At 38.4% G+C, this 11,411-nt stretch overlaps 1 long non-coding RNA gene across 1 annotated transcript; it reads right to left on the bottom strand.

The window, feature by feature from the left end:
• Nucleotides 1-2,776: 2,776 nt before the first annotated feature.
• LOC129534096 (uncharacterized) lies at nt 2,777-9,927 on the bottom strand. Its single transcript, XR_008680519.1, has 3 exons — nt 9,824-9,927; nt 3,308-3,418; nt 2,777-2,816 (listed from the first exon to the last, which is right to left on the bottom strand). It is a non-coding gene; the product is annotated as an uncharacterized lncRNA (long non-coding RNA).
• Nucleotides 9,928-11,411: the final 1,484 nt, after the last annotated feature.

Genomic DNA, 11,411 nt, shown 5'->3' with positions numbered 1-11,411 from the left:
TGTACCTAGAGTTTTGCAAAGAGAGTCAAGATTCCAAATCAGTCAACCTTAACATAAGGAGATTATCTGATGGACATGACCTAGTCACATGAGCTCTTTAAAAACAAATCTCTAGCAAATGGCAGAGGAGGAAGTCAAAGATTCAGAGCATAACAAAGATTTGATCGACACACATCCCTGGCTTGAAGATGGAGGGGATAGCTTAGCAAGGAATGCAAGTGATCAGTAGGAGTTCAGAGAAGCTCCCAGCTCCCAGCCAGCCAGGAAACGGATCTCAGTTTTAGAGCCAAAAGGAATGAATTTTTGCCAATGATAAGAATGAGCTTGGAAGAGGATTTTTCCTCAGAGCCTTTTGAAAAGAACCTCATGTGGCCAACATCTGGGTTTCAGCCTCATGAAACCCTGAGCAGAGAACCCAGCCACGCCATGCCAGACTTCTGACCTACAAAACTGTGAGCTAATATGGGTATTCTTTTATGCCGCTAAGTTTGTGGTAATTCATTACACAGGGTAATTCAATACAAGGGGCTTTGCAATACATTGAAAACAGCTGTTCTCTATTATCCTTTCCTTAACCTTCTCTTTCCTTTATCGACCTGGCTAAAAGAGCCCTTGTTTTTATTATTTTAATTGAAAGTAAATAATTATTGTAAATATGCCAGGAGTGACTCCTAAAAAAGCAGTAGCACTGCCGTGTGCATGCACATATGTCCTTGTTCTCTACCATGCCAGCTCTCACCCTGTCCAACTTCAAACCCAGACAGAGTACAAGTGGTGTGCAGAGTGACTCGGAGAACCATAAAGAAACTTACCCAAGGTAGCCGGGCGCAGTGGCTCACGCCTGTAATCCCAGCACTTTGGGAGGCTGAGGCAGGCAGATCACCTGAGGTCAGGAGTTAGAGACCAACCTGACCAACATGGTGAAACCCCATCTCTATCAAAAGTACAAAAATTGGCCTGGCATGTTGGCAGGTGCCTGTAATCCCAGCTACTCTGGAGGCTGAGGCAGGAGAATTGCTTGAACCCGGGAGGCGGAGGTTGTAGTGAGCTGAGATCGCGCCACTGCACTCCAGGCTGGGTGATAGAGCAAGACTCCATCTCCAGAAAAAAAAAAAGAAAGAAAAAAAGAAAGAAACTTACCCAAGATAACAGTAAATGATAAAACTTGGACTTAAATACCATGCTGAATTTAACTCTAGCTCTGTTCCCAATTGTGTTGATCTTGTGTAGATTTCTTTCTCTGGATCAATAACAGTCATTCTCAACTTGACTGTACCTTAGAATCACCTTGGAGCTTCACAAAAATTCCTGATGGCCAGACAACACTCCAAACTAATTTAATCAGAATAGCAAGCACTGTTCCCAGACATCAGTATTTTGTAAAGGTCCCAGGAGATTCTAATGCACAACCAAGTTTCAGAATCACTGGTCTATAAAAGAAGACTTAGACTGCCAGTTCTAACAGTCTATGAGTTTATGTTTACTAAACACAAATATTAATATTATTAGACAGGGTCTCCCTATGTTGCTCAGGGCTATAGAGCAGTGGCTATTAACAGGTACAGGCTATTAACTGCAGCTTCAAACTCTTAGCCTCAAGCAGTCCTCTCACCTAAGCTGCCTGAATAGCTGGGACTATAAACACAACTATAAATTCACAAGCAATATTTTAATGATGATGAGAAGGAAGGGGTAAATTACTATTTAAGTCTACCATTTCCTGCAGCTGTTTCTGTCCCTAAGTGAGTTGGAATAAATTCAATCCAGAGGACATGCCCATTTCATTCTTTTAGCAAGTTTGGATATAAAAGCTCATCTTTTATGTATATGATTTTGAGGCAAGGGAATACAAAATAAAAGGGGAAAGAGCGTGGTGGGGGAACAGGGAAGAAAAAGAAGGAGAAAGAGGAGGAGGAGGAGAAGGAGAAGAAGGAGGAGGAGGATTGAGGGAGAGAGGGAAAAGGAAAGGGAGGGGGAGGAAGAAGGGGAGGGGAGGAAGAGGAGGGGGAGGGGAAGGAGGAGGAAGAAGAGAAAAAAACTACATACAGATAGGTGATAGATAGATTCATTAGGTATCTAGATACTGGAAATGAGAAATACTAGCCAGTGACATATCCCTGATAGTGAACTAAAGGACTTTTAATTCCTGAGATGTAATAACAGTTGTCCAATTGTCAAACCTTCAGTAAAAAAAAAAAACCTCGTGGGAAAAGGAGTGTTTTAGGAACAAGAGAAATGGTGATTTTTCTTAGCTTGGGAAGTACAAGGCAGACAGCACAAAACAGTTCTGTGTAGTGAGACTCAATTGATGTTAATAACTCCTAGGGGAAAAAAAATTGGATCAGTTACCATGAGAAAACAAGTACTTTGGAATTCCTGGGACTCTTAGGAGGGCACTGGCGTTTTTACTGAACATAGGTTGGGGGGTCTAGAATTTATGTCACTCCTTCCAGTGCTTCGGTTTCCTAATCTGTAAAATGGATTCAATCAATGGGACCCACTTCATAAGTTTATTTGAAGATGAAATGATTTCAAAGTTATAAATCACTAAAAATAATGTTCAGCATGTAGTCTTAAGTAAATGTTTATTAAATAAAAATAAATATCAAAACATTAAAATAACATAGTGTTGGAAGAGAACTAGGCAAATAAATCAACAAAATAAATTCATATCTAAAAACAGACTTGGGGATATGTAATCATTCGGCATATGATGAAGCTCACATTTCACCTCAGTGAGAAAAGAATGGCATATTTAATGAGTGGTGTCAACTGCTCCCCTCCGATTTTTCTTCCCGTTTCTTGGTGAACTAAAGCTGTGAAAAAAGACTGAATTCAGATTGACCTCACTCCCTCTCAAGCACTGATATAACTGAATAATGTCTAGATATAATTTATCAAAAAAATACATTTATTTCTTAGAGTTCTAGAGGCTGGAAGTCCAAAGTCAGGGGTCCCCCATCTGCTAAGGCTTTCTTGTTATGTCATACCATGGCAGAAAGGAATGAGAGGATGAGAGAGAGAGCAAGAGGGAGCTGAACTCACTTACATAAAAAGCCCAGTCTTGCAATAACTAACCCACTCCTGAGATAATGACATTAATCCTTTCATGAGGGTGGAACCCTCATGGCATAATCAGTTATTAATGGTCCTGCTTTATAATACTGCTATAATAGCAATTACATTTCAACATAAATTTTAGAGGGAACATTCAAATCATAGAATTCCATCCCTGGCACCTCACAACTTATGTCCTTTTCATATACAAAATACATTAATTTTATGCCAATAGCCCCAAAAGTCTTACTCATTTCAGCACCAACTCAAAAGTCCAAAGTCCAGCGTCTCATCTGAATCAAATGTGAGTGATACTCAAGGCATGATTCATCTTTAAACAAATTTCTCTCCAGCTGTAAGCCTGTGAAATTAACAAGTTACGTGCTTCCAAAATAGCCAAGACATAGGATAACCATTCTCATTCCAAAAGGGTGAAGTAGGCAAGAAAAAAGGGTAGCTATAACAAGTAAGTCCAAAATCCCACAAGGAAAACATTAAGTTGTAAATCTGAAGAATAATCTTATTTGATTCCATGTCCCCTATTCTGGGCACCCTGGGCTGGGGTTGGGCCCCCAAGGCCCCAGGCAGCCCCACCATGAGGTTTTGCTAGGCTCAGTCTACCCAGAAGCTCTCATGGATTAAAGTCTCATGCCTATGGCTTTCCCCAGCTAGAGTTGGCATGCTGGTAGCTCTACAGTCCTGGGGTCTTGACAGCTGCCATAGCTCCCAGTAAGTGTTGCCCAAGTGGGGACTCTGCAGTGACCCCAACCCCACAGTTCTGCTGGGCATTGCCTTGGTGGTGGCTGGCTGTGGTGGCTCCACCCCTGAGACATTTCTGCCTGTGCCCAGGCTGTCTACGACATCCTTTGAAATCTAAGTGGAAAAAGTTACAGCTCTTGTATTCCACCTGTCTGCAGAATTAGTACCACATAGACATTGTCAAGGTTTATGTCTTGTAACTTCCAGAGTGGTTGATTGAGCTGTACTGGGCCCACTTGAGCCAAAAAAAAAATGGGGCAGCTAAGGTGTGCTGCCCCAGAATTTAGACACCAAAGTTTGGGATAACCCTGGGCAGCAAATCCTGAGCTCCCTTGGGTGCCTCTCTGGAAACTTTGCCCTCAAGGTCACAGCTTGCCTGGAGGATCTCTGAAATGCCTTCTGGGTCATTCTCCCACTGTCTTGAAAACTAGCCCCTGGCTCTCCTCTATCAATACCAATTTAGCAAATAGTTGCTTGGCTAGACCCTTGGTTTGCTCTTCTAAAGCAAATGTAAAAATCCTTTTCACTGTTTACATGGCTGTGATAGTTAATACTGAGCGTCAACTTGGTTGGATTGAAGGATTTGGCCTTCCTGGGTGTGTCTGTGATGGTGTTGCCAAAAAAGATTTACATTTGAGTCAGTGGAATGGGAAAGGCAGGCCCACCCTCAATCCGGGTGGATACAATCTATTCAGCTGCCAACCCAGCCAGAATAAAAGCAGGCAGAAGAATGTTAAAAGACTAAACTGGCTTAGCCTCACAGCCTACATCTTTCTCCCATGCTTCTGCCCTCAAACATCAGACTCCAAATTTATCAGCTTTGGGACTGGACTGGCTTCCTTGCTCCTTAGATTCCAGATGGCCTATTGTGGGACCTCCCATTGTGATCATGTGAGTCAATACTCCTTGATAAACTCCCCTTTACATATACCTCTATGCTATTAGTTCTGTCCCTCCAGAGTACCCTGACTAATACAATGGCTAAGCTCCAAATTTTTCAAATTTTTCTGCTCTGCTTCCCTTTTATTATAAATTCTGTCTCTAATATCTCTCCTCTCACATCGTACTGTATGCAGTTAAAAGTAGCCATGCAGCTCCTTCAATGTTTTGCTTAGAAATTTCTTCTGCCACACATTCTAATTCAGTACTCTTAAATTTGTCTTCCATAGAGTCCTAGGACATGGACACAATTCTACTAAGTTCCTTACAACTGTGTCACAAAAATAACTTTTATGTCAGTTTACAATATTTTGTTCCTCATTTCCATTGAGAGCTCATCAGAATGGCCTTTACCATTCATGTTTCTACCAACATTCTAATCATGATCAATTAAGTAATATCTAAGAAGTTCCAGGTTTCTTTACATTTATTCTCAACTCTCACCAGAATCACTCTTACTGCTCTTTTTATAGCAATCTAGGCTTTTTCTAGCCTGCTCCTCAAAATTCTTCTAGCATCTATCCATTACTTACTTTCAAAGTCACTTCAACATTTTTAATAGCAATGGCCCCACTTCATGGTACCAATTTTGTGTCTTAGTCCATTTTCTGCTGGTATAGCATGGTACATGAAACTGGGCAATTTACAAAGAACAGATATTTATTTCTTACAGTTCTGGTGGCTGAGAAGCCTAAGTTGAGGTGCCTGCATCTGATGAGGGCCTTCCTGCTGTGTCATCCCATGGCAGAAGGCAGAAGAGCCAGAGAACATGAGAGAGACAGCAAGAGGGGTGAAACCTCAGTTTTATAACAAGTCTACTCTCAATAATAATGTGCTCCTGTGATTATGACATTAATAAATTTATGAGGAGCACAGAAACCTTTGACCTAATCAGCTATTAACAGTTGCCTCACAAGTCTACTGTCACAATAAGTAACCCATTCCCACAATAATAATGTGCTCCTGTGATTATTACATTAATCAATTTATGAGGAGGACAGAGACTTGTGACCTAACCACCTGTTAACAGTTGCCTCTCTTAATTCTATCACAATGACAATTAAATTTAACAAGCTTTGGAGGGAACATTCAAACCATAGCATCTACTATCCCTATCTTCTTTCATACACATGATAAAGGCATAACTATTTCCAAGAGCTATGAAAAACATCTTACCTAGTATGCACCAGGCTCATATTGTAAAGAATAAAATTATTAAATAAAATTTCTATAGCTTGTTTTAGTGGCAAAGCATGTGAATATTTGCAGGACAACTTTTTAATCTAGATACAAAGATTAAATGCTTAAGTGGTATTTTTAAATAGTATTCCAGAAATACTTTGTGATGTTTGACTGCTACCTTTTATCTTTTTCTGTTGCAATACCCTTCCACCCTCACCTAGGTAATTCTGCATTGAAGGTCATGATAAACTTAATATTATGCTATGAGGTTGCACAATTTCCCAGTGTGTTCTCTTCCCCTAGCCTCTTAGTGCACCCTGCTGGACTTCCTCAGGAACACCACCTGCTCTTAGACTGCCACATGAGAACAAGCTTCATTTATATGCTCTAAATGACACACACACACATTAACAGATGCATCATAGTCTCTAATGCTAAGATCCCACAGATATTTTCCTTCTCTTTCTTGGTCCACAGACTGACCCAGCTAATATTTAGATGTCAGCAATTTCTGCAAATGATTGTGCTTTCTTAGTGCTATGAACTGAATGTTTGTGTTCCCCCAAAATCTGTATGTTGAAATGTGATCCCCCATATGATGGTATTTGGAGGTAAGGCCTCTGGGAGGTGATTAGGTCATGAGAGTAAAGCCCTTATGAATGTGTTTAGTGTCCTTAAAAGAAAAGAGCTCTCAGTCATATAAGGATGTAGAGAGAAGGCAGCTGTCTACAAGCTAAGGAGTGGGCTGTCACCAGACACTAGATCTGCTAGCTCCTTAATCTTGGACTTCCCAGCCTGTGGAACTGTTAAGAAATAAAAGTTTGCTGTTTAAGCCACCTAGTCCATGGCATTTTTGTTATAGCAGCCCCAACTGACTAAGATCCCAGTTAACTTCAAGTTTCTGAAAGCTAAAGTCGTTTCTATTTGTTATGTAGAGCACAAACAGATGCTTCTAGACTCAGTCAGATAGCCTAGTGGCACTGTGATAGCAACAAGAATTCTAACCCTGCCAGTAAACTTCCCGGTCACCAGTGATGGTGAAGATACTACTCTTCCTCTTCTCTAATACAAAGAGCATAATGCTCCCCTGCTTGCCTTGCTACCTGAAATCCCAAAGTAATCTCTTTTAAACTGGTAGTCCTCCTCATACCCTCATTTGTCTTAGTCCATTTTGTGCTGCTATAAAAAAATTCCTAAGGTTAGTTAATTTATCATGATCAGAAATGTATTGGTTCACACTTCTGGAGGCTGGAAAATTTGAGATCAAAGTGCCAACATCTGGTGAGGGCCTTCTTCCTGTATTATCAAAATGGTGGAAGGTGGAAGGGCAAGAGTACAAAAGAGGGACACCACTCCCACAAGCCCTTTTTATAACAGCATTAATCTGTTCATGAGCGCAGAACCCTTGTGACCTAAACAACTTCCATTAAGCCCCACCTCCCAATACTGTTGCATTGGAAATTAAGTTTCCAACATATGAATTCTAGGGCACACATTCAAACCATAACATCATCCATTCTTCAGTTGCTGTAAAATCTGCTCTTCTGGTAGCTCACTAAAGGGTACCATTTTCTTGCCCTCCTCTAACCATTTCCCTTACTCAGCTAATAATGACCTCAATTTAGTTTAATAGCTGCCTAGAGAATCTGGTATAATTTAGTTTCTCTGCATGTTTTGCTTATATTAATGCTACAAGTTGGCTAATTTCCTAATGATCCTCACAATCACATAATATTAAAATTTCTTATAGATACAATAAAGAGTTGTAAGACCAGAGTTTACTAAACATAGATAGTGTTCCTTGTCCTGTGCTAAGTTCTGTGGATACAATTAAACATATATCTGTACTTCATCCCAGATACTGCAGAGAACTCAAGCAAGTATGTAGCAATAAGTTCTCAAGAATGTATAACTCTAAAGGGGAAAAAAACCCTAATATTTAGTGAGCACCTAACATGCATTATTCTCACAATAAATCTACAAAATAATTATTCTTTCACTGATTACAAATGAAAAGAAAACTGAACGCCAAAAAGATTTAAGGATTTGCCCAATATTCCAGGGTGAGAAAAGACAGAATTGTGATTTAAAGTATTTAACACTATGATAATCCCATACTGTACTGAGGAATGAGTGAAGTATTCAGTTCACCATAATATAGAGAAAAAAAGACAAGTGATATGTAGGGACAAAATGATTTGTATATTTAATGGATGAAGAAATCACATCTGGTAAAGGGAACTAGAAAGGCCTCAGAGAAGGAATTGTATTTAAGAAAGGGCTGAAAGAAAGGTCAAGACTTCAAAGGCCAATCTGGGGGAAAATGAAACAGTCCTGCAAAAATACTCCTAGAACTTAAAAGTGAGTTTAACATAATCACAAGAAACTAAGTGAAGACACAAATTTCCATGGTATTTCTATATTTTAGCAACATATATTTGTAAGCTGATTTTAAAAGCGCTACCATGTATAATAGGTTCCTCAAAAGTGAAATGAGTATACATCTAACAGAACATTTTCTAGATCTGTATGCTGAAAACTACAGAATGCTAATGAAAGACATTAAAGAAAATCTAACTAAATGGAGAGACATACAATGATAAAGGTCTGAAGACACAACATAGTAGAGATGTCAATTATCCCCAAATTGATCTATAGATTTAATACAATGTCAATAAAAATTCCAGCATGATTTTTTGTAGCTATAGAAGAGTTAATTCTAAAATTTATATGGAAAGACAAAGTAACTAGAATAGCTAAAATAATTTTGAAAAAAGGAATAAATTTGGAGAAATCACTCTCCTATATTTTAAGACTTTAGAGTAATCAAGAGAGCATGATATTAGCAGATGTGTAGACAAAGATCAGTGGAACAGAATAGAGAACCCAGAAATTGACCCAAATAGATTTGGCCCATAGATTTTTGACAAAAGTGCAAAAGCAATTCAATGGAGGGAGCATATCTTTTCAACAAATAGTGCAAATAGTGATGGAACGATTGACATCAATATGCAGAAGGAAAAAACAAATAAAATGTTGACCTAAAATCTGAAGGGAACATTTTAGAGAAAATTGTATGGCCATGTTATTTAATTTTTTAAATCTCGAGTCATCACCCTCTAAATTACATATTATGATATGAGAATAACCAGAACTACAATTTGCTAAGATATTTGAATTGTTTGTCTATGTTGTAACTTTAAGCAATATTGATTGGTCACCATTAAACCCAAAATTTGAAAGAAAACAACAGATAATTAAAAACAAAAATTTTCATTAGTGAAGGGAAATACCTTCTAATTTAATACATTGTGTTCTTAACTTGAAAAACTTATTTCCCCACAGAAGTTTTAAAAGTATCAGTGCAAACTTTGTGTTCTAATTGTAATTCCATATTATATTTACTTTATATTGTTCTTCAAAACTGAAATGTGTTTACAATTTGGGTCTATAAATATTTTCATTATTTTGCTCTAAAACTTAATTGGACAAAGAAAATGGGAAGATTAATTTAATGTGTAAGTTGGTAAAATATTGGCAATCTTTCAAGAATTTATTATCTCCCAGGCATGGTGGCTCACATCTGTAATCCCAGCATTTTGAGAGGCTAAGCCAGGTGGATCACTTGAAGCCGGGAGTTTGAGACCAGCCTGGCCAACATGGCAAAACCCCAACTCTACAAAACAAAGCAAACAAACAAAAAAAAATTATTATCAACTGACAGAAATGTGACCATTTTGCTGTAAAAATAGAGGATAAATTATAAAATATCTTTAAGATGAGCTGTGGTGAAATACTGCTCATATATAACTATATGAGCAGTTATAATAAAAACATTATAACAGCTTTATTGAGATATAATTGCCATATAATAAGCGCCACATACCTGTATACAATTTGATAGGTATTGACATATTTATATACCTAAGAATTGATCACCACCATTAAGATAGTGAACCCGGCCATCAACCCCAAAAATTTCCTTGTTCCCCTTGTTGATTCTCACTTCTGCCCTATCTAGCCCCAGGCAACCACTAATCTATGTTCTGTTACTATGGATTTGTTTGTTGTTTCTAGAATTTAACAGGATGGAATCATACTGCATATATTCATTTGTATCTGGTTCTTTCACTCAGTACAATTATTCTGAGATTCATCTATTCTGCTGCTTGTATCAATAGTTTATTCTTTTTATTACTGAGTGGTATTCAGTTGAATGGATATACTGCAATGCTAGTTACCTGCTGGCGGACTTTTGAGTCATTTCTACTTTTCAGTGCTAATCACTGATAAAAGTGCAGTAAAAAATAAAATGTTGACCTAAACCTCACATCTTACCTTCAAAATGTAAAATATAAAACTATAAAACTTTTTAGAAAAAAACATACGAGAAAATCTTCATAAACTGTAGTTAGACAACGAATTCTTAGACATGACACCAAAAACATGATCCATGAAAGAAAAAACTTGATAAATTGGAATTCATTAAAATAAAAAATGTTACCAGGCGCGGTGACTCATGCCTGTAATCCCAGCAGTTTGGGAGGCTGAGGCAGTTGGATCACTCGAAGCCAGGAATTCAAGACCAGCCTGGCCAACATGGCAAAACCCCGTCTCTACTAAAAATACAAAAATTAGCTAGGCATGATAGCACTCACCTGTAACTCCAGCTACTTGGGAGGCTGAGGTACAAGAAATGCTTGAACCTGGGAGATGGAGGATGCAGTGAGCCGAGATGGCACCACTGCACTCCAGCCTGGGGGACAGAGCAAGACTCATCTCTAAATAAATAAATAAAATGTCTATTTTGTCAAAAGCCTTATGCTTAGTAAAGAAAGCCATACTCAAAAGGTAACATTCTATTTAGTCTATCTATGTATTTATCTGATTCCATTTATGTGATATTCTCAAATTGTATTAAATATTTTTAAGGGATAAAACTATAGTTACAGAAAATACAGTGAGAACACATGGACACAGGGAGGGGAACAACACTCACTGGGGTCTGTGGAGGGGGCGGCAGGGGAGAGAGAGCATCAGGATAAATAGCTAATGCATGCTGGGCTTAATACCTAGGTGACTGGTTGATAGGTGCAGCAAACCACCATGGCACACGTTTACCTGTGTAAGATGCCTGCACATCCTGCACATGTATCCTGTAACTTAAAATAAAATAAATTATTTAAAATATTTAATTTTTTTTAAACTATAGTTACAGAAAATAAATTAGCTTCCCAGAGGTTATGGATAAAGTGAGGGTGTGATGTTATAGGGATACCATGAAGGCATTTGAGGGGTGATGAAACTTCTTTATATTCGGATTGTGGTGTGATTATATGCATCTGTCTATATATATGTTAAAATTCATAGAACTGTACACCAAAGAAGCCTATTTTTAAAGTAAAGTTACAGGCCGGGCAGTGGCACATGCTGGTAATCCTGGCACTTTGGGAGGCAGAGGTGGGTGCATCACT

The sequence above is a fragment of the Gorilla gorilla genome, chromosome 5 (genome assembly GCF_029281585.2).
Source record: "Gorilla gorilla gorilla isolate KB3781 chromosome 5, NHGRI_mGorGor1-v2.1_pri, whole genome shotgun sequence".
Lineage (NCBI taxonomy): Eukaryota > Metazoa > Chordata > Mammalia > Primates > Hominidae > Gorilla > Gorilla gorilla.
This window is presented reverse-complemented; position numbering and strand designations above follow the sequence as displayed.